Source organism: Molossus molossus, unplaced genomic scaffold (assembly GCF_014108415.1).
Source record: "Molossus molossus isolate mMolMol1 unplaced genomic scaffold, mMolMol1.p scaffold_m16_p_10, whole genome shotgun sequence".
NCBI lineage: Eukaryota > Metazoa > Chordata > Mammalia > Chiroptera > Molossidae > Molossus > Molossus molossus.
The window spans coordinates 73,299,982-73,323,455 of NW_023425345.1; the positions used below are offsets into that span (position 1 = coordinate 73,299,982).

The 23,474-nt window shown below is 47.5% G+C and overlaps 1 pseudogene; it reads left to right on the forward strand.

Moving 5' to 3' along the window:
• Window positions 1–4,717: 4,717 nt before the first annotated feature.
• On the forward strand, window positions 4,718–22,815 carry LOC118623746 (annotated as a pseudogene).
• Window positions 22,816–23,474: the final 659 nt, after the last annotated feature.

Consider the following 23,474-nt stretch of genomic DNA (forward strand, 5'->3'; position numbering starts at 1 on the left):
CAGATGATCTCTGCTCACATGCCACCCCAAAGCATCGCTCTGAAATACTGTGAGCACAACACACACACACAAGCTCTATCATACTGACCTGTACATTGTTGCTTAACACTTACCTCTATCTAAAAGTATCTGGTTTACTGGGATTTTGTCCACTTAGCTCCATCTCGTCTAGCTCTCCTAAAAGGTGTGCTCCTGTTTACTGCTTTTTCCCAACTCCTGGCATATTCAAATTGTTCAATAAATATTTGTTGGATAAATGAATAGATAACCATATGCCTGCAGAACTCAGGAGAGAGAGCTGGGGTGTAGATTGGGGAGCTGGCATCACAACAGGAACAGTTGAAAGCATTTCATGAATTGGTTTGCGCAGTGAGAGTGGGTAGAAGTGAGGAAGACCAGAATAGAATCCAGGAGATGATCTACAGAGTGGAAGAGAGAAAGGAGCCTGGGAAGAAAACCAAGAAGATGTGGCCAGAGAGGCTGCAGAGAAGCACTGAAGGGGAGACCTGTCCTAGAAACCAGGACAGAAGAAAGTTCAGGAGCGGCAAGTGAGGGACAGACAAAGCAAAGAAGGAACGGAGACAACCATGCCCTTGGATTCTGGTCACTGGTGAACGTCCAGTTCCAGTCAAATGAGGGGCAACTGGCAACCAATGATAGTCACTGGATATATGCCCTGGCCTCCTGCCATTTGGAGGGACAACTCCGATGTCCCTCAAAAGGTCCCGGTAGAACAAGCTTTATTGGTTTGTCTTCCTGTCCTGCTTCATTCTCCCTGCGCTCCTCTCTGCTCCTTCCCCCCTGCTTCTTGCAATCCCCTTCTACATAACGATTAGCATCCAAATCCTCAGGCTCTGCTTTCAGGGAAATCCAAACTTGGGCAGACTCGTTTCATTTCTCATCTCTCTTTCTGTTTTTCAAGGGGGGAATGAGACTTTCCCTTACATCTCATTGCTTGGAAATGGTTCATGTACCCATGTGTACACTAATCATAACCATAAGGGAAGGGGAATATTATGATTGGCCTAGATCGTTCATGATCCATTCCCTGAGGCTGGGCACACCACCCATCCGTTGAGAACATGAAGCCAGATCCTGGCTTCATCTCCAAACCATCACAATTCCCAGGACTAATGAGCATGTGGGCCCCTTACAAGGATAGCATATCTTTTTTTTTTTTTTTTTTTTTTTATCCTCACCTGAGGACATTTTTGCATTTATCTTCAGATAGAGCGGGAGGGAGAGAAGGAGGAAGAGAGAGAGAGAAACATAGGTGTGAGAGAGACACATTGACTGGTTGCCACCCACACAACCCCAACTGGGGCCGGGGACGAACTGCAACCAAGGTACGTGCCCTTAGCAGGAACCAAACCCGGGACTCTGGTCTGCGGGCCGATGCTCTAACCACTGAGCAAAACTGGCCAGGGCAAGGATGGCACATCTTAACCCCTGCACACACTCCACCGGTACCAACCACAGCTCCAGACTGCCAGGCACTCAGTTCATACCTCCGTTCTGCAGGGCACTATGCTAAGTGCTGAGGGCCAAAATGCAAAGACCATAAGACAGAATTCCTGACCTGAAGGGCTGTGTCATCTAGACGCACTACATACACAGCACTATAATGCCAAAGTACAGAGAATAGCACGGCTGATTCTAAATCAAGGAGGGAAGAATCACCAGTCCAGATAGAAGAGGCTGTACTGAAGATACAAACAACCCCTCAGATGTATTTATCCCACACTACACAGCCTCACGGTGGACAGGAGGGTCTACTGCTTGGCATCATGATCACACCAGAACCCAATCTGGTGGAGCAGCCAATATCTGGATATTGCGGAGCCAGAGGGAGAGAGAGCTCAGGAGGGTTTTGAATTAGCAATTGAATTCTTGGCTCAAACATGAAATGTATGACTTCCACTTATAATTCATTGGCTAACACTGGTCACATGGCTCTAATCAACCTCCGAGAGCCAGGAAGTGAGATTCTACCATATGCCAGAAGGCAGAGAGGCAGAGATATTTGATGAACAGCGTAAAGACTTCCAGAAATCACGAAGGAAGAATAACATTTGCACTAAGCTTCGAAAAATTTTTAGTCTTCAACAGATGAAGTTAAGGGCAAGGGAGGAGGACCTGCCCAATAGAGAGCAATATAAAAGAAGTCACAGAGGCCTGGCTAGTGTGACTGAAGCCAGACTTCATGAGGGGGCAAATGTGAGGCTGGGATTCGAACTGGACAGGAAGGCTGAGTATAGTCTGTGAAGGGCTTTGACTATCACATTAAGAATTTTATACTCTAATAGATTATTGGCAAGAAGAAGCTACCAAAAGGTTTTTAAGCAGGTAAGTAATATCTGATTTGTTTCTTCGAAGATAACTTTGGCAGCAGAATGGGAAGGAGACTGGGAGGGAGAGAGACCAAAGGCTAGGAGACTAGAGGAGGCTGTTGTCACAGGCCAAGCCAGCCATGAGGAGGAACTCAGATGAGGGAGAGGCCGGGGGAATGCTGAGGAAGACAGATGGGAGAGACACTTCCCATCTAGAAAAGATCACTGCCTATTTTTTTTAATGAAAATATTCAAGCATATACTAGAGTAGAGAAAATGGTTTAACAAACCCCCCACACGCCATCACCCAGCTTTGTCATCCACACATGGCCAGTTTTGCTTCAGCAACACCCCCCTGAGGGAGAGAGAGAGAAACATCAAATGGCTGCCTCTTGCATGCCCCCCACTGCGGATCAGGGCCCACAACCTGGACATGTTCCCTGACCAGGAATCAAACCGGTGACCTCTTGGTGCATGGTCGATGCTCAACCACACTGGCAGGGCTCCAGTACATTCTTTTAAAGCAAATCCTAGTTACCATATCATTTAATCTGTAATTTCTATAGTATGTGATAGAGACTCTTTTGACTATAACATCATTATCGTACCGAAAGAAATGAACAATAATTACTTAAGGTTATCAAATATACAGTCATTAGAAAAACTTCCCTCATGGTCTCTTATTTTTTCCCAGTTGGTTTGTTGAATCACGATCCAAACAGGGTCAACACATTCCATTTGGTTCTCCCCCTGCCTCTCCCTGTCATTTACTAGTTGAGGATTCTGTGTCACTTGTCCTGTAGAACTTCCCAAATTCTAAATGTTGCTGACGGAATATCCCTGCTGACATGTAACATGCTTGCTTTCCTCCTGCATTTCCTGTGAACTGGTGGCTGGGTCTAATACTTCCCTCCTTTGAACAGAAGCAGAGGCAAGAGAAGGGAAGGGGGCCATTGTTTACACAACACCTACTATGTGCCTACTATGTGAGGGTTCTTTACAAAGATGACTGCATTTGTCCTCAGCACAACCCTTTGAGGCAAGTACTCACTATCATTAGTCTGAGAGATGAAGAAACTAGAACTCTCTCTAATCTACCCAACCTCACCAAGCCAGAAACTGTAGGATCTGGGGTTGGAACCTGGCTCTGTCTGACTCCAAAGCCCCTCTCTTTTCAGTGCCCCAGTTTGGGGACGGGGCTTGGCACATGAATGGCAGCACTAGGGAGAACACCTAGCTACCCTGACTTCTAAGACAACTGAAGTGTTAATACTAAATATTGAGATTTACATACATCACAAGAACCTGACTGATAAATGCTGCATCATTATCCCCATTTTACAGGTAGAAAAACCGAGGTCCAGAAAGGGAAGTGGCTCGCCCCTGCTCGGGCCCTGCATTGGTGAGCAGAGCCAACATTCACCCCCAAGTCTGTCTGATGGCAGAGACCATGCTCTGCCCCACCGCCCTACGTGGCCTCTCCCAGTGGATGGCTCCAACCTTCCCGGGGGCCTAAGTGGGATGAGATTGGGTGCGGGGACAGGAATCAGCAGGCTGGTTTTCCTAGATGGAGTTTGTGGAGTGAGCTTTCACTGTCGGCCTATAGAGGGTCCACTCCTTTCTGCCACATTCCCAACCAAGGACGATGGCATATTCGCAGCTCACAGCAGTGAGGTGGCCAGGGAGGGCCAGCCCCTGCCCAGCCCCATCAATCTTGGTGGCATGGACTTCCTCCCAGAGCTTTCTCAGGAGGTCCCACTCCCTGCTCCATAGAGCTAGAATCCAGGAGGAGCCCACTCAAAGGACAGATGGAGGCAATGCTCCGGGCTAGGCAGCCCCGTGAGCCGTTCCCCTCCCCAGAGCTGCCCCGAACAATCGAAGAGAAAAACCAGGACATTCTCCCCCACCAGGATATTTTGTATGCTTTGCACTTGCTGCTGCGTTTCCTTCATCTAAAAGCTCTAAAATTTCAAATAAAAAGGTACAGTGAAAGCAGCAGCAGGATAAATAGCCACAGTGATCTGAGCTGAAACCCTGGAAGCTTTATTCACATCTTTAGAAAAACTCTGAAGGCTCCTAGTAGCAGCTGCAGTACAAAGCCTCACACTTTAATTCGAAGGCTGCCAGAAATAGGTCTGTCAGGCCTGAAATATCACTGCATTTCATTACTCCTAAACGTGCATTGCCATCTCAGCCTCATTACCAGCTGGGGGGTGTTCTCCAGACCAGCTCCAGAGAGAACTGGGAATCTGGGACTTGTGGGGAAAGGGGAAAGGTTGAGTTGGGACTAGAACACGGAGAAAGAGAGGGGAGACCTAGTGGCTTAAAGTCTCTCAAGGGCACAGATTAGACAGAGGCCCACGGAAGTGGAGGATCCTGTTAGTAACATGTCCCCCGCAGGCAGGCGCTTGGAAGAGGCTGATGTCACCAACTTGGGCAGTGAAGCCAGGAAGAGACTGGGAGGAAGCAGGACTGCTGGGGTGGAGGTGAGAACAGTTGTTGAGCAAAGATGGGGCCTGAAACAGCACTGGGTAAAGGGAAGGAAGGCCTTCATGCCTGCCAGCAGGTAGGAGCCAATCAAAGGCAAAGTAGGCCATCAAGGCCTGGGGAGTCTGAAATCACAGGCGCAAAGCAGACAGTGAGAAATGCTGGCGGAGAGGGCTGCTGGACGTTTGGAAGTTTGGAGCTCGGAGCAATCTGCATGTTTATAATAAAACTGACACTCAGGGCAGCTCTGAATAATTCAGTAGGCACTGTGATCTCATTATAGTGCATGTCCCTGGGGTACAAAGGGAGAGGGGCTGGCTGGGCCCAGGCCGCTGCCATTGCCTGGCTCTCTGAAAGGGCGTGACAGATGGGCTAGCGCTGGCCACCACCCAGTCACGCTTCACACAGTGATTGGTTTTCAAAGGAAGACAGGGTTTGTGAATGGAGCCAGCTTGTTGCCTGTTGCCTTCAAATGGACGCTGCTGGGTCGCGTGGCCAGCCAGGCCCCCTTGTGAATGGAGGATCACCAGTGGGTGGTGAACAAGCTAGAGGTGACTCCCTGTCCCCTCCCCCTGCCACTGCTGAGGTTGGGGGTAGGGAGAAAGGGAGAAGTGCCCTCAATCCTTCTCTCTGCTGACAGGTTTACCCTCCATTGGTCTTCCTCTGTGCCAGCAAGGCCTGTAGCAGTTAGAATCAAGTTCAGCTGCATATACCAAAAAAAAAAAAAAAAAATTAAAATAAGCCCAGCTGGTGTGACTCAGTGGTTGAGCATCCACCCATGCACCAAAAGGTCGCCGGTTCGATTCCCAATCAGGGCACATGCCCAGGTTGTGGGCCCAATCCCCAGTGGGGGACATGCAGGAGGCAGCCATCAATGTTCTCCCTCATCAATGTTTCTGTCTCTCTCTCTCCCTTCCTCTCTTTAACATCAATAAAGAAAAAAAATAAAATAAAACAAGATGGAAATTTATGTTTCCCTCATGTAAAGAAGTCCAAAGATAATCAGCACAGACCTAGTTTGTCAGGTCCACCACTGTCAGAGACTTAGGTCCCTTGCCTTTTGTGTCTCTGCCATTCTTAGTCCTTCCATGCCACCCCTGAGCTAACATGATTGCTCACGCTCCAACATCATGTCCACGTTCCAGCAGCCCCTGGAACAAAGAAGATGGGAAGAAGGGGCCCAGGGCACATGCCAACATTTTTGCAACTTCCCAGAAGCTGCCACAAAAAAAAAAAACCTTACATTTAATAGACCACAACTTACTTAGATGGTTACGCCTAGCTGCAACAGAGGCTAGGAAATGTGCTGATTGTTTTATATGACCATGTGTTCGTTAGCAGATGATTCTTCAGGGTTCTTCTATTCCATTTCTGCACATCTTGGAAGTGAAGTGCTGACTTTCCTTTGTTCCAGACTCTCATTTCCATGATGTAGTGAACAGCCATGGAAAGAATATAGTACCTTCCTTTAGAGCAAAGAGCAGGCATGCTGCCCATTTTAAAAGATTTAGGTTCCCCAAGTTTGGTTTCCTCTCCTGAAATGCAACCCACTGTGTATCCAGGCATCACCTGCCCTCTTTGTGAAGCACTAACTCTTCCACTGCTCCTTCTGTGAGTAGTGAACTGTCCTTCATCTCTGACCCAGGAGTCTTGGCTTCTGCCAACTGCTATCACATGGGCTAATTTGTTAGCTTGTAAGTAGGATAAAATCTCAGATCATCAAAGTTCCTGACAGTGTTCAGCTAACAATCGGGGTTTCTGCAGGGCTAGTTACTCGAAATCTGCTATATTTCCCTTCCTAGCTCCTTGAGTTGTGACATGGGTGTTTTCAGGTGCATCTTTCCCTCCCACAACCAAAGGAAGCAGCCTTCATATTAGACTCCAGACACTTCCAGAATTCCAGCAGGTCCTAAAATGCCCAAAGTCAGGGTAGCTAGCACACCTGTTTGCATTCTCAGCACTGAGTGTTTTCACAGGGCTCCATGGACCACCTTGTCCCCATCAAGGGGGTTTCCATATTAGAGGAGGGTGCTGAATTCCACTCTGGCTTCTGCATCTGGAATGACTTGGTGACTGTCTCCTCGGTTTCCTGAACCGAACTGCACCTTCTTCTCCATTCCTCACTCCACTCTCCTCCTGTGCCACTCCTCCTCCCCTCTCCCCGCACCTCCCCTCCTACCAGTGTCTCCCAGGTCAGATTCCCTTGGAGCTATGACCTCAGTTGGTCTGTTTTGTAACCACCTCCCTACCCTAAGACAGTTTTCTGGCAGTGAAGCTGGGACTCAGCCAGCCCATTTGTGCAGCACCCCATCACCAACCCCTTCTCACGATGCTCACATGTGTGTCCAGGGGAACAACTCCAGCTTGTTTCATTTCCCCCTCAGTCTCTCTTCTCCTCATCCTGCAAGCCAGAACCCTGAAGTCACCTTAAACCCTCTCCCCACTCCCCTCCACCGTATGATCACTAAGCCCTGCCTCCTACGTCTCTCTGGTGTCTGTCCCCTCTGCCCCAACCCCACCGCCCTGGTTCAGACCCCATTGCTTCTTGCCTGGAATCTCATAGCTGCCACCCACCAGGTACCCCCCAAATTCAGTTCAGGCTCCAAAGAACTGCCCAAGGAACCATTCTAAGATGTAAATTGGCTCATAGCCCTCACCACCAGCTGAACAAAGTACAAACTCTGTACTGTGGCACCTAAGACCTGATTGTTCTCCCCGTCCAGCTTGTCTCCCCGGCTCCTAAACACCCTCATGCTCCAGCCACACTGAGCTACTCTATGGTTCCCTGAACATGCCCTGCTCGCAAATGCCCCTGCACTTCCACACCTGCTCAATTCTTCTGGGAATGCCCCTCTTCTCTCCTCTCCCTGCCCCCTTCCTGGGCACTTACCACTTCCTATCCATCTCTCGAGACCCAATTCAAGTATGACCCCATCTGGGAAGCTGTCCCTATTCTCCACAATCCCAGCAGCTGGACTCTACCCCCCAGCCTCTCCCCCCCCTCCCCATGCTGCCACACAACTCTGTATACACACTATCCCCATTAGGACACATCCCACAGTGTATACAAGTATTTGTCCTCCAGGTGGTAAGATCTGGAGAGCAGGGGTCATAATTGTTTGTCTTTGTGACCCAGTCATGCTCAGTAAGTCCTGGCTCCCTTAATAAATGGTCTGTCCCTCACTTCACTAATCTCCAATTCCAAGGCTAGCTCAATGGTGAGCTGTGGCCAAGTAACACCCCCCCCCCCCCCCCCCCCCCCCCCCCGCCAATAGAAGTCGCTTCCCTAAGGGTTTCAGGCTGGAAGATGATTCCAGGATGGAGAAAAAGAGTTACAGTAGTGAGGCTGAAGATGGGTTTACCCCTCAGAAAGACCAAGGAAAGGGAGTCGGGTGATGAGGGGCACAGAGGAGAGTCAGGTCCCAAAGGATATGCAGACCTGGGTCAGATCCCCATCCTCATTTCAGGTATGTACATGGTGGGGGAAAGGGGCAAAGAGGGCTGTAGGGTCTAGATTTGTATCCGATGCTACCAGAGACAGTAGGCAGACCCAGAGGGATCCCTTAATAGCACTCTTAGGAAATTCAGGGCTTAGAGTGTTTCCTAGGCCCCCAGAACAAGGAGCTCAGTCCAGTGCCAGGCGCTCTGCCTCCTGCCTCATTGCCAAGGAGAGAGACCCTACACAGTAAGATCTAGGTTACATACCAATAGGCTTTCTGCCCTAAATGCAATGATTGCATCTTGGAACTGAAACAGGACATGCATGGAAAAACATGAAATCCAAATGAAGTGTGCAGTTTGGTTAATAATATTGCATCAATTTTAATTTCTTTATTTTGACAAATGTATCAGTTAGATAAGATGTTAACTTTGGGGAAAGTTGGAGGAAGAGTATATGGCAACTCCCTATACTACTTTACAACTTTTCTGTAAGACTAAAATTATTTCAAATAGCATTTTAAAATAAAACACAACCCAAACAGACTTTAAAATATAAGTCAATAGCCCTGGCCGGTTTGGCTCAGAGGTTAGAGAGTCGGCCTGCGGTCCAGAGAGACCCGGGTTCGGTTCCCGCTAAGGGTATGTACCTCGGTTGCAGTTTGTCCCTGGCCCTGGTTGGTCGTGCGGGTGGCGGCCACTCGATGTGTCCCTTTCACATCGATGTTTCTCTCTCTCTCTCTTCCTCTCTCTCCCTATCACTCTATCTGAACAAAAAAATGTCCTCGGGTGAGGCTAAAAAATAAATAGATAAATAAAATATAAGTCAATAGTCAAGGTTTAAAAGGCAGGAAGAGAGAGAGCATAAGCTTAATGGAAGTAAGAGCAAGAAGAGAGGACACATGTTTAATTCTTAGTTGGGAATCTAAAGACCTTTGCTACATTCATTTATCCACTGAACAAATATTTATTAAGCATATACTACGTGCCAATCATTGTTTTCAGAGCCAGGAGTACAGTAGCGAACAATACAGCCTAATCCCTGCCCTCCTGGAGCTGATATTTTAGTGGGTCTAGAGTTTGAACTGCTTATCTAACCCCACTCCACCCCACAGGTTCCCACACTCAGTTCTAGGGCTGAAAAATGGGGCCAGTTTCTCTTTCCATTACATCAGAGTCCAGGAAGGACTTTGCTTGACCTGAAAGAGTTAAGAAATTCAAAGTAGCTCCAGAGAGGGCACTGAATTGGAGGAACTCCTTCTCCACGCAGACTAGTCATGGAATGGTGTATCTCTGGGCATTCTCATTTATAAAATGAGCAAAGTAGTAAGAAACCAAGAGATGTGTTGAATTGATGTTCAGTAGGCATAAGAGTGTACTTAAAGGATAAAAGTGCTTGTCTTAATATGATTGTTATAAATATTTAGATCCAGACCAAGAAATAGGTTAGGACCTCTGTTCTGTAGTTACTACACACCCTCCTCTTTCCAATGTCAAAAAATCCTCAGAACTGGAGTAAAAAGTCGAAAAATATTGCATGCTCCCCCGGTTCTGGGCGCCAGGCTGGGCGGTCAAGGCCAGGGACCGGCCCACACACCCACCTCGTCCTTAGGCAATCCGGCCACAGCAGGCAGGAGGGACTAGTGGCTGCGCTGCGCTGTGGGCTCCTCCCTGCTGGAGGAACCAGAGACCCAGACCGCACCCCCTTAGGAGGCCCAGGCTGGCGACCCCGGCCACGCCCGCGAGAGGCCCAGCGCAAGCGGCCGCCTGGCCCCTGCCCAGCCGCCTTCGGAGGGAAAGTTGTTGCTCAAGCCTGAGGAATGCATAGCCACGGAGGCGCGGGAGGAAGCGGTGGGAGATTACAGCGGGCCGGCTGGACCGCTGCAAACTCGGCTCTAATGTAAACAGCGCATCTGAGCCGGAAGCAGCACCGCCCAAGGCCCCAGGCAGGCCCACAGTCGGGAGGTGACAACCAGTGGGAGGTGACAACCAGTGGGAGGTGACAACCAGTGGCCGCTGGGGCTAACATGGCTAAGCACCCGGGCAGTTTGAGAACCTGAGACACAGGCATGCCCAAGGACTGAGGCAAGAACCTCCCGCTGAGAAGTCCAAGAAGGCAGGGATTTTTGTCTTTTATGTTCAAGATTAATCTCCCATGCCTGAAGGGTGCCTTGAACATAGTAGGTGCTCAATAAACATTTTTAAAAGCATGCTCTAATCCCTGCCGGCCTCAGTTTCCTCCTGTGTACAGGAATGGTTTGATCTTTGAGGCCCCTAGCAACTCTGAAATTCTAGGATGCTAAGATTAAATCCCATGTGTATAGCTGTGGTTTGCTTTTAGTTTTTCAGGGACATTTTTAGTGCTACCCTTTATGATGTGCCAGGAGTGAATTTGACACCAGATGGCTTTTTTTTTTTTTTTTTTTTTAAATAAGAAAGAAGACAAAGGGAGGGAGAAAAATATTTTCCAACTGGCAGTGCTGACAGCATTTTGGAAGAGAATCTAGGGAGGCAAAGAGGAGCTGTTTCAGCCTGATTCTTCCTCCTCCCGCACACTCTGCCACCCTAGCCTCCACCATAAATGGGGTAGATCATACTGATGCTTTTTATAGATGAGGCGAAGGGAACATCATCACAGGAAACTCTACCGGGAGCCAGTACTTGCTCTGTCGTCTCTGGCTCTCACAGAAGACTGGATCCTGAGCTACAGGGTTATGGGTTCCAGCTTATAGGAAAAGCTCGGGCTAAAGGCTGACACTGGCATCAATTAAGATAGAGAGACACCCGGAAAATCAAAAGCTAGAACTCTCTGTCTAGGGAACATTGAGGGAAAATAGCCCAAATGGCAGTCTCTTCTGGAATTCTTCTTCTCTTGGACCCCAGCTCCCTCTGCTCATATAGGGAGGAGGGGAACTGATCCTTGCTCAGAATGGCCTGTAACTCAGTTCCTAATGTTGTGGCAAGGAAAAGGGAAATTCCTAGAATGAGCCAATTTGGCAGTGTATATAGTGATGTCAACCAGGGATCCTGAAGTCAGACTGCTTGGGTTCAGATCTTGGCTATACCACTTACTCTTTGAATAGGGCAAGTGACTTTACCTTTCTGTGCCTTAGTTTCCTCCACTGTAAAATGGAATAAAGTCCCCACCTTGTTGTGTGGATTTAATAAGACAATACAAGAAAAATGTTAGGGATCTGCCTTTTCAACAGACCAACAAGGTAAGCATTCAATATTTGTCTTATTTGTTCAGCTGCAGATCCCCTAAATGAGGACGTTTTGCTGGACCTTGAAGAGCCCCACTGTGGCACTGTCACCTCTGGGCAAAGGAGTCTCAGTCCAGCTACTCCTTCACATCCCCAGGAGATTGGAGAGAGGCACACAGGATGAGCAGAAATCACGTGTCAGGCTCCAAGGTAATGAATCACCTCTAAAGGGATCTGGGGCGCTAGTAAGAAACAGTCTGCCCTAACCCTGAGGGAAGAAGGGAGTAGTGGGCAAGGAAAAAAGAACTGTTGGTGCTAGGTTGGGAGGTTGTGACTGATGCAGTAGACAGTGAGGGACTTGCGATAGCTGCCTATGGTATATACGTCTATTGGGTGTCCTTGATTTTCTGCTCATAAATTGTTTTCTAATTGTTTTAGATACAATGTTTTTGAATTCTTGATCAGCAAGCTTCTTGAGACCAGGTCTTGTCTTTCTGTTGTGGTTATCTGTCCCATACAAACTCCCAGTAGAAGCTACACAAAATGTAAACACTCTGGAAGTGCTTATTGATTTGGTTGAGCTGTTTGTTATGGGATGAATGTTTGTGTTTCCCCCAAATTCATATGTTGAGATCCTAATCCTTGTGTGATGGTATTTGGAGATGGAGCCTTTGGGAGGTAATTAGGTCATGAGTCCCACAAATGGAATTAGTGCCTTTATAAAAGACACCCCCTAGAGTTCTTTGCTCCTTCTGCTAGAAAGATAGCCATCCATGAGCCAGGAAGCAGACCCTCACAGCCACTGTGTCTGCCAGCACCTTGGTCGTAGACTTTCCAGCCTCCAGAACTGTAGGAAATCAATTTCTGTTGTTTACAAGGCACCTAGTCTATGGTATTCTGCTATAGTAGCCCGAATTAAGATATATTAAAATAGGGGAATATGTTGCCCTGGCTGGGTAGCTCTGTTGGTTAGACTGTCATCCCATTATACCAAGGTTGTGGGTTTGATTCCCAGTCAGGCCACATACAAGAATCAACCAATGGATGCATAGATAAGTGGAACAACAAATCAATGTCTCCCTCTTTTTTCCTCTCTCTCTAAAATAGGTCAGTAAATAAATAAATAAATAAATTTTTAAACATCAGGGGAACATGTTGAAATTCCAGACTGGATGGGCAAGGAGAGATAGAGGGCAGCTGGCACTCAGGGACCAGAGGATCATCTGCTGGCCCCTTGTGTCCTTCCTTCAACCCACAGGCTCTCCCTTCAAATACTCCATTCACACTTTCCAGCCTATAGAAACTCGGTGACACCTGGGTCCCCAGCCTGTCCTACCACGGGGGAGGTGATGTCCATACCAGACCTGGGAAAATACATGTCTGTAGGCACTCTGTCACTCCTGGCCTGCACGAGCCTCCAAGGCAAGCTCTGCTGCCACCTCTTTCCCTTTCTGGAATGGGCCCTGGGCTCCCAGCCAGGACAAAGTCAACTGCTGCCCTAAAGACATTATCTGGAATCTCCATTTAGTTCTTCAAGTGTCTGGCTTATTCTCACCCTTTGGGTCTCCTCTTGGGAACTTTCTTGACAATGCTCTATCAAAATTAACCACTCAAAAGAAAAATTAAAAAATTAACCACACCCCCACCCTGAAATTACCTTCCGTTATCTTACCCTGTTTATTTTGTTATCTATATGCTCTTTGTCTCTCCACCAGCCCAGACTGAAGGTTCCATAAGAGCAGGGATCCTGTTTTCTGCTCCTTACTCTATTCTAGACCCTTTGACGGTGCCTGATCTGCAGTGTCTGCTTAATGAGTGGTGGCCTCCTCCCTCAGTTATTCCCTGTCTCTCTAGCATTTTCAGTAATTATTTATTAGAGAATCTTTGTGTCTCCAAAAGATGTCAGTCTCCTTTGTACTGAAAACTTATTAATCCTGCCCTTTAGCTATCAGTTTATTTTCCCCTCTTTTATCACACCAAGTACCTGGGAAAGATGCCCGGCATTTATGTGTCAGATCGGACCTTTTGCTTGAAAGCAACAGAAGACCAACTAAAAGTGGCCTAAACAATGAGCAAGTATATAATTTTTCAGAGGCAGAGAGGGTTAATTCCACCTTCAATAAAGGCAAGGCTCCAGTCAGCTTCTCTGTGATTCTGTCCAGATCCCTGGCCTAGTGGGCTTCCCTTATGTCTCATTGGCCAGAGTTGCATCACATGCCTAGGTCTAACCAATCACTGGCAAAGAGACAGAAGCACCTGATTGGTTGCTTAAACTTATCAACATTTATCTCCTGTAGCTGAGAAGGGTCTCCTTCCCTGGGTACAGGGCAGGTAAATCCAGGAACAAAATCATGGTTTACCAGCACAGAATAAAAAGGTAGGGAGTGACTACTGAATCTATGAGCTACTCAATAACCTTCCAACAAATTGTTTTTCTGCTTAAGCTAGCCAGAGCTGGTTTCTGTGGCCTGTAACCACAGAATTCTGGCTGAGGCAGCTGTGGGGCTCATCAGGGAGGAGCACCAGGAGCAGCATTCACGGCCAGGAGGAGTGATGTCAGAACACATCTATGAAATAGAACAGAATGGCCACATAGACGCAGATATGAAATGGCCAAAGTCTGTTGGTTTTTAGAGGCTATATATTTCAGTTGACTTTACTCTGACTACCTCCAGGCTATGTAACCTGGGGAAGATGGGTCACATAAATATTCATATTGAAATGGACAGAAGTGACCTCCCTCCCTTTAAAAAATCCTTCTTTGGTGTCCAAGAGGCCATCCATCTAGATGACTGGCCCCTCCCACCCACAGCCTTTCCTTCAGAAAACCTGAGCAATTATGCAGCCATTTTCCTCCCAACTCATCTCTCACTCTCCTCAGAGACATGCTATTTTGTGGTTCTGCACTGGAGCAGTTCCCCCAACTCTAGACCCAGAACTCCATCATCACCATTCTCAAATCTGAGACTCAGGCCTTCCTTCTCTGACCTCAAACTCCTTTCCTTCCTTCTCTTGGCTCCCCTCTTCCACTGAGCCTGCTTGGAAGAACATGGTCTAGTCCCTGGCTATCTCCTCTTCTGCCTCATGGCAAATGGCCTGCCCCAAAGCCAGCCACTCTACTGCCCCTCCCTCTGGTTCTGGAATGCCCACCACCCGCCTCACTCGCTCATTCTGAGCTGGAGGTTACTCCCCAGTGCTTACTACCTCCATACCTGTTCCCAGCTGTACTCACCATTGAATCTCATTTTCTCACCTCAATTAGGCTTCACTGGGACCCAGTATGAATTCTGTCACCTCTGGGGGGTTCCTAATCAAGTGCCCTCAGCAGTTCTTCCAAGCTCCTGAAGCTTCTCTCCTTCCCCTGCTCACCTTCCTCTGACAGACAACCCACTCCCTAGCCCTCTGTCAGCAGGATCCAGAGTCGGGCACAGACATCCCTACTGTCCACCTCAAGAAGGTATCTCAGACTTTGGTCACAAGATGCTGGAGTGAAGCCCCTTCTATCCCCTTTCTCTCAAAAATCACCCCTAAACAACAAGAATAAGAAACAGAAACCCAAACTCCATCTTCAACTAAACTAGGAGATATTTAAAATCCTGACCATATCATATAAAAACAGAAAGTAGATGGGAGAGCACCAGATGACTAGCAGATGCAGACCCCAAACATCAAGAGGCAGAATCAGCAAGCTTATTCTTCCCTCAGAAGCCTGGAGAAACTCAGGAATTGGAAGTAGCAAGTAAGCCAGAAGGCAAGGGTCTAAAAACTGAGGAATTGTTCAAAGACCTATTTAAAGAGTAATTAGATAATCAGGAAACCCAGATGTTTCACAGCACAATCAAGTGACTTATTGTGTCCCCTTCCCCACTCATGCAGGAGACAGAAAGATCGATTCTGGAGACCCTGAAACAGAGAGATCTGCACTTTATAGAGAAGGTGAGGGAGGAGAAGAAGGATTGGGATCAAAATCGAGTGAAAGCCAGCATTCTGAATTGTGTTTTTCAGCCTGCTTGCCACCTACCTCTTGCCACTTCCACATAGCACCCAGCTCTGGAACTCTGGGCAGGTGAGTATATAACCTTCAGGTGGGAGGGTCAAGGCTAGAGGATCCTTTTCTGGAAAAAAAAATCAAACTGTGCCATTTGATACTGACAATTGGGGCTCTCCAGTGAGAGAGCCCAGCAGCCACCTACCCTGCCATGAGCCCACACTGAGAGCTTTCGCTGGCTCTCTAGTGCCTCCTTCTCAAATAGGAATGGACAACCCAGGAAGACCAGACATCTAAGGAAAGTCTCTAACATGATACATAAATTCAGAGAAAACAGAAAAAATACAGGGAGAAGAACATTTCAAATTAATATCCTCAGAGAGATAAGATACTGCAAGAATCCAGAGAACAGAGGAAGGGGATGAGGGTGTCAATGGGGGAAAAATGAGAAACATCTGTAACAAAAACAAATTAATAAATAAAAAAAATTTTTTTAAAAGAATCCAGAGAACAAAAACATGAAACCATTTTTAAACGAAAAAACAGATCCCTGGCCTGTTTTCTCAGTGGTTAGAGCATTGGTCCACGAACCAAAGTGTTGTGGGTTTGATTCCAGTCAAGGACGTGTACCTCAGTTGCAGTTTGGTCCCCAGCCCTGGTTGGGGTCGTGTGAGAGGCAACCTATTGATGTGTCTCTCTCACATCGATGTTTCTCTCTCTCCCTCCCTCCCATAAAAAAAAAAAAAAGAAAAGAGCCCTGGCCGGTTTGGCTCAGCGGTTAGAGCATTGGCCTGCAGTCCAGAGAGACCCGGGTTCAGTTCCAGTTAAGGGCACATATCTGGGTTGCAGTTTGTCCCTGGCCCTGGTTGGGTCGTGCAGGTGGCAGCCACTGGATGTGTACCTTTCACATCAATGTTTCTCTCTCTCTCTCTCTTCCCCTCTCTCCCTCCCCCTATATCTGAACAAAAAATGAAAAAATGTCCTCGGGTGAGGATTTTAAGAAAAGAAAAGACAAGACACGACACGACACGACACGACACGACACGACACGACAAGACAAGACAAGACAAGACAAGACAAGACAAGAAAAGATGAAAACACTCTTGAAAAAATATTTTTATAAGAAAAAGATCATGCCCAGCTGATGTGGCTCAGTAGCTGAACATCCACCTATGGACCAAGAGCTCGCCGGTTTGATTCCGGGTCAGGGCATATGCCGGGTTTTGGACTCGATCCCCAGTAGGGGATGTGCAGGAGACAGCCAATCAATGTTTTTCTCTCAGTGATGTTTCTCTCTCTTTCTCCCTCTCCCTTTCCATCTCTCTAAGAATCAATAAAGACATATTTTTTAACAATTTTTAAAGAAAAGAAAAGATCAGCCCTGGCCGGTTTGGCTCAGAGGTTAGAGCTTCGGCCTGCAGTCCAGAGAGACCCAGGTTCAGTTCCTGCTAAGGGCACGTGCTTTGGTTGCGGTTTGTCCCCGGCCCTGGTTGGGTCATGCAAGTGGCGGCCACTCGATGTGTCCCTTTCACGTCGATGTTTCTTTCTCTCTCGCTCCCTCCCACTCTATCTGAACAAAAAATGGAAAGGTGTCCTCAGGTGAGGATAAAAAAAAAAAGAAAAGAAAAGATCATAACAACATAGCAAATAGATTGGGATATAACATTAAGGAAATATCCCAGAGAACAGAAGAAAGAGATGGTCAATGGAAAAATAATAAAAAGAATTGAAGGATCAATCCAAGAGGTCCAGTATTCTAAATAACAGGAGTGGCAGAAATTTCAAAGAAATTCCCAGAACAAAAAGACATAAATTGTTAGAGCAGAGGTTTTAAAAATTTAGCATGAATCAGAATACCTGGAGGGCTTGTTAAACACAGATTGCTGGGCCCTGTCAACTAGTTTCTGATTCAATAGATGTGGGATGGGGACCCTGTATTGCATTTCTAACATTATCCCATAGGTGATGCTGATGGTGCTGGTCCAGGAACCACAATTTAAAAACCACAGTTAGATTAAAAAGAACTATCAATTAGCCCTGGCTGGGTAGCTCAGCTGGTTGGAGTGTCGTCCTAACATCCAAGGTTGTGAGTTTGATCCCAGGTCAAGGCACACACAAGAAGCAACCAATGAATGTATAATAAGTGGAACAACAAATCAATGTTTCTCTCTCTCTCTTTCTCTAAAATCAATAAATAATGATAATAATTATTCCCCCTAGAAAAATGAATGCCAATATATTTTGACATTTCAATAATTTATATCAGGGAGAATAGAGAAAAATCCTAAAAGTGAGGGTATGGTAGGGGGAGGTGAATTCAAAGTCTCAGAAATCAAAATAGCATAAAACTCAACTGTAAAATTAGAAGCTGAAAGAAAAAGAAGCAATGTCTTCAAAATTCCAAAGAAAAAGGATTTTCAACCTAAAATTCTATACCCAGTCAAAAAAATTCCTCACAGGTGAGGGTGGGATAAAGCCATTTTAATTTTAGATATGCAAAAATCCCTAAAATCCCCCCCCCCCCCCCAGGCACTCTTTCTCAGGAAGCTACTGGAGGATGTGCTTCATCCAAACAAGGGAGTAAACCAAGAAAGAGGAAGACATGGAGTCCCAGAAAGAGGACAGAGCAAAGGGGACCCTTAACTACTAGCAGTGGTAAGTCTGAGGGTGACAAGTGTGCTGGCCTGGAGAGCAACACCTCAGGTGAAAAGCATCCCAGGACAAAAGTCTTCAAGGAAAACCAAAACAGAACCAATAAGATTATATGACAGGTTCAGCCATATGCATAATTGTACTGTGAAGACGTTTTACAGAACTGTTGAAGGGTGTGGGAAGATGGAGCCAGAGATTCAAAGAAAACCAAGCAAATAAAAAATGAGGCAATTAACTCCAGGAAAAAACAAAAAAGTTGTACCAGAAAGGAAATGTAAACAGAGCACACCACAGAAAGTTATATTAGAAAAACAAATGTAACCAGAATACTTGCCTCAAAAGTAAACAATATTTTCAAAGTCAATAATGTCACCAGAGTTAACCATAAATTATAACATAAACATAATGGGGATGGGGGAGGGGAAGAAGCTCATTAGAGAATCAAAATCCTCATCTACCAAAACAAAAAACTAAAAATTAGATAGATGAATCCAGTATGGCAGTACATATATTATTTAGAAATATGAAAGGAAATACCAGCAGAAGCAGCTAAAAGATTGGAAGTGGTCACCCCTGGGGAGTAGGGTAAAGACTGGGAGAAAGGTCAGGGGGACTTCTGTGTTTGTTAGAAGCCCTTTAGAACAACTTGATTTTTAAGGTATGCTTATGTATTATCTTGATAAAAAAAAATATTAATTTTATAAAGCATCTATCAAAGGAGGAGTCACATCCTCCACTACAGCATGCCTGTAGGACCCAGTGTGAACTCAAAGGAGCAGGGGTTTTTCCACTCTCATCCCTTCCAGGGTGGGCATTACGCATCAGCTCAGCGTGCTTTGGCCCAGATACAATCTCTCCATCTCCTCCTGTTCTGTCAGTCATCAACAGCATGGCTGTACTCCAGCCCTACTGAACTCCAGATTGTGCCTCTGGGACTTTACATGCACTGTGCCCTCTACCTGGAAGGTTACTCTTTCCTACTCCACTCTCACCCCAACAGATTAATGATGGTTTATAGTTTAGGCCTTACCTTAGATAAAATTTTCTCCATAACCATCCTCTTCCCAACCTGCTCAGGACAAAAGTGCACCTTCCCTGTGCTTTCCTACAGTTGTGCTTCCCATTGTCACTCTTAGCATACTGTACTATAAATGCCCCTCATTTGTTTGGCTTTCCCACTAGACCAGCGGTTCTCAACCTTCCTAATGCCACGACCCTTTAATATAGTTCCTCATGGCGACCCCCAACAATAAAATTATTTTTGTTGCTACTTCATAACTGTAATTTTGCTACTGTTATGTCTTAGGCGACCCCTGTGAAAGGGTCGTTCGACCCCCAAAGTGGTCGCAACCCACAGGTTGAGAACCGCTGCACTAGACTGTAAGCTCTGTGAGGGCAGGAACCCCGTCTTATTCGTTTATTTATTTTTTGTTAATCCTCGCCCAAGGATATTTTCCCATTGATCTTTAGATAGAGTGGAAGGGAGGGGGAGAGAAAGAGAGAAACATCAATGTGAGAGAGGCACACTGAATGGTTGCCTCCTTCACACGCCCTGACCAGGGCCAGAGATCAAACCTGCAACCCAGGTACATGCCCTTGACCGGGAATTGCACCTGAGACCCTTCGGTCTGAGGGCCAGTGCTCTACCCACTGAACCAAAGCAGCCAGATCGCACCAGGTGTTATTCAATTTAGCCCCAGGACAAGGCTTGGTGCATGGTAAAATAGGCAAGGATCATGCAAACAGCTAAATACAGGACTCACACTTAATAAGGGCTTAACAAATTTTAGAATGAGTGGATTAATGATTCACAAAATATTCAGACCTCTGCCTCCATCCAAAATATGCCTTCCTTCTGCTATCTTCATTCTGTCTACTCGCTCTGCCCTACAAGGTCCTACTTTTCAGGCAAGTTGGCTATGGCCAGAGTCTCAACTACTATCTATGCATTTACTCCTGTCTCAACCGCATAAAGCCAGGGCTCCTTCGTGTGACCAGGGGCAGCTCCAGTATAGACTGTGTGCTCACTAGAACAGAGTGAGCAAGTTAAGGACTATCTGCCCAGCAGGGAAGGAAATCAATCCCCTCTTAGTTTCCCTGTCCAGGCCCAAAGTACATCTCTCAGAGGTCCGGAACCCAGGCTCAATAGAGGGGACACGGTTAGCTCTTGCTGTGGCCTGCCTTCCAAGGTTAGTTCTTGGTCTAAACTGAGAGACTTGCTCTACCCAGTTTTCTCACCGCCCTGCCCCTTTTGCAGGCCAAGAGCCGAGATTTAGCCTTTCAAGCTGGAAGGCCTTGGTGACTCTGGGCAAATGTCTTCTACTGGAAAGGCAGGCTGCGCTTGCCTGGGGTGCAGGGAGCACCGAGGTAAGGCGCCTGAGTGCTGGGCAAGGCCAGACACAGTAAGCGCTGGAGGTTAAAACGAACTGTGCAGAGCTCTAGAGGCCAAAACTAATCTGGCCTGTGTGAAGCCCGGGCTGAAGGAACCAAACTGCACCACTGAAAAGCCTCTAAGTCGTCAGCCAGGGTCAGGGGCTTCCTGCTGCCCCACCCCCAACGCACCACGTGACCTCAAAGGGCCGCCCAGGGTTTGGAATGCAGCGACCTAAGCTGTGCCCCCAGAGGGGAAGAACCAAGAGCAGGGAGGGAGCGGCTGCACCCAGAGGGAGGATTGGAGGGTTGGGGGTGGGGCACAGGAGGGGCCCTTCTCTCCTTTTACCAACACGCAGGAGCAGAGGGTAGCAAGGAAAGGGGGAGATTTGGCTTCGTCCAGGGAACCTGTAAATACCGAGCCGGCCGAGAAACTCGATCTGCTCCAGTAGCTTCCCTATTTAGGAGAAGGGCCGGAGCCTGGCGATCAGTGGGTGCTAGGGGCACAGGTCACGTGACTGCCCAGGACTAGGTTGGGGGAGGGGGAAGGGAAGGGGGAGGCTGTGCTCCTGAGGAGCCGGGATCCTGGGAGGCCGGAATCCCAGTCAAGCCCTCAGGCTCCCTTTCCAAATAGTTGTTGCACACTGTCCGTGGGGTGGGAGGTCGAGGGTGCGCCCTGTGCGTCCACCCTACCGCCCTTTCTGAACGCCTCGGTGAGGTCTGTCTGTTGGTTTCACAAAGCCCTGGTTAGGTAGGACATGATTCCTTTGCCTGTGGAGGCTCCAGTCTGGAACTCCCCAGTTCTGGGCGGTGGAGAAAGTGCCTAGGAGCCTGGCATTCCACCTCCCAGCCTGCCTGGCTCAATGGCCCAGGAGACCAGCAGTGCCCAGAAAGATGCCTGCTGGAACTAGCTTCCAACAGAGCCTACTCTGTGCCAGGCTCTGTGAGAGGCATGAGGGGTGTGGAGAAAATAAGACAATCCCATCCCTCAAGTCGCTGACACTGTTGGGGGAACAGTCAAGTAAACCAAAATGAACAAACAGGAGCACTGAGGAGCATCTAAGTCAGGCTGGGACCTGGGAGATGTGAGGAAGAGGTGGCACTTGAATTGTATTTCTGAGGGTGAGGAGTCATTACACAGGAGTGGGAAGGGCATCCCAGCAGAGAGAGATGCCTGTGCAAAAATGTGGAGGCACAGGGCATCAAAAATTCCCTGGTGCTTAGTACCTCTAGACAGAAGGTGTTGAAAGAGTTAGTAATGTTTTTGTGGGATTTTTTTTATCCTCACCCGAGGACTTTTTTTCCATTTTTTGTTCAGATGGAGTGGGAGGGAGAGACAGAAAGAGAAACATCGTTGTGAAAGGGACACATCGACTGGTTGTAATCCGCAGGACCCAACCAGGGCTGAGGGCAAACTGCAACCGATCTATGTGCCCTTAGCGGGAACCGAACCCGGGTCCCTCTGGGCCACAGGCCAACACTCTAACAGCTGAGCCAAACCGGCCAGGGAGGGTTAGTAATGTTTTGACGGGTAAAGGTAAAAGTTTGTAAAAGGCAAAAACTACAGAAATTGTGATGTTTGCCACGACCTTTGCTTGGACTATTGTAAGGATAAGGGCTATCTGGATTATCTGCAAGACAGTGGATAACCCAGCAGGTGCCCAAGAGATACCTGACCAGCCCAAATGCAAGGTGGACAATGGGACAAGCAGAGTAGTCAGCAGGAACTGCTGAAGCTTAGAATTAGGATATATAACTCAACACCCCAACCCTAATTCGAGGCTGACCTCCTTCTCGGCTCAGCCCGCCTGCACCCAGGTGTATGCAATAAAGCCATTTTGCTCTACATTGGCCTTGCACTGTGGATGTGATCTCCCACTGGTTCAGATCTCTTTGGTGTTAGTGTGGGAAAGGGTCCCACCTGTCTCCAGAGCCTGTCCAGGAAGTGCTGCTGTTACTATAACAGGCTTAATAGCTTCAAGGTTACTTCTCCAAGCTGGAGCACTGGTCATGCAGGCCCTAAGGGCCTGCAGTCCCAATGGGGTGGCTGCAGTGTGCTACACAGAGTCTGGAGGTGGTGTTCCTACTGATGAGGACCATGCAACTGGGCTGGAGTGGGAGGTCATGATGGCTGTGTGGAAGGGCCTGGGCCCATAAAATATGCTAGCCCCAAAAGCAGCTTCAGGCACCAGGACCCTAATTTAGCCCCATCCATCACCAACAAGCAAGTAGTAGACTGCATCTGTGAAGAGGACGACAGTGCTCTCATCTGCACAAAAGCGAGACCCAGTGAGGCCCTAGGTGTGGAACCCATTGTAAGTTAGTGCCCCATCAGGTGGCCCACTGAGCCCCTGTACTAACTCACTCAAAATGTGCTGTAAAGTTTCTTGTTTCCTATAAAGACAAGCCATTGCTTTGGCTCCTCAAAAGAATTAAAAAATAAAAGTACTGGGAAGGTCTAGGACATGCGGGTGGGTAAGCCAACAGGAGCCAGAGTTAGCATCTGTACTTGGTCCTGAAAGTCTTGAGGGAACCGCTGAATCATTCCATATAGACAGGACCAGATTTGCATCTCCTAGGAGAGCTGGGGATGGATTTGGATTTGGGATCCAGAGAAGCAAAGAGGTTGATTAGGAGCCTGTGGCCAGCCTCCCCTGAAATAGCAGCAGTAGAAATGGAAAGAATGAAAAGGCCACGCAAACACTTGTGAAGGGAAGAGCCACTGGTCTTCAGCGAAGATTAGGGGTGGTTATGAGCAGGTAGGAAGAGTCTTGGGCAACATCAGTTTTCTAGGTTGGGGAACTGGGCAGATGAGGGATGCAGAAGGAACAGGTGTGGAGGAAAGGTCGATGATGAGAGTGATACTTATTGAACACTTCCAGTATTTCAGATGCTATCTCATTGAGATATAGTATCTCTTTGAATCTTCACAATAACCAACAAAGTAGGTACTCCTGTTATCCCCATTTTAACACGAGGAATCTAAATAAAGAGGTTAAGTAACCA